Here is a 556-nt window from a genome sequence, read left to right on the forward strand (position 1 = left end):
GGGATGGCTTGGATGGATGGAGGGATGGATGGATGGATGGGTGCATGGATGGATGGAGGGATGGATGGATGGAGGGATGGATGGATGGATGGAAGGATGGATGGAGGGATGAATTGGATGGATGGAGGGATGGATGGAGGGATGAATTGGATGGATGGAGGGATGGAGGGATGGAGGGATGGAGGGGTGAATGGCTTGGATGGATGGATGGAGGGATGGATGGATGGGAGCTCACAGACCCCGATACCTGTGATGGGGACATTGTAAAACCACCTGATTCGACCCAAACCCAGTCTGCAAATGCTGCTGGGCTCGAGTAGCCCAGGGACTGGGAGGAGAGCAGCTCCCAGTGCAGCTCCCAGTGCAGCTCCCACAGCTGTGGCCGAACTCTGGGAATGTTTATTTCCCTGCTGGTGCTCCAGGGAGGGAGAGGCAGCTCTGTGTGTGTGGGGAGCAGCATCTCACTCCCAGCAGGGACCTTTCCTCCAGCTTTCTCCATTCCTCTGTTCTCCAAGGACAGCTTTGGCTCTGCTGAGGTGCTCCGTGATGGGCAGCA

The sequence above is a fragment of the Pipra filicauda genome, unplaced genomic scaffold (assembly GCF_003945595.2).
Source record: "Pipra filicauda isolate LSUMZ 115617 unplaced genomic scaffold, ASM394559v2 scaffold603_size272528_pilon, whole genome shotgun sequence".
Classification (NCBI taxonomy): Eukaryota; Metazoa; Chordata; class Aves; order Passeriformes; family Pipridae; genus Pipra; species Pipra filicauda.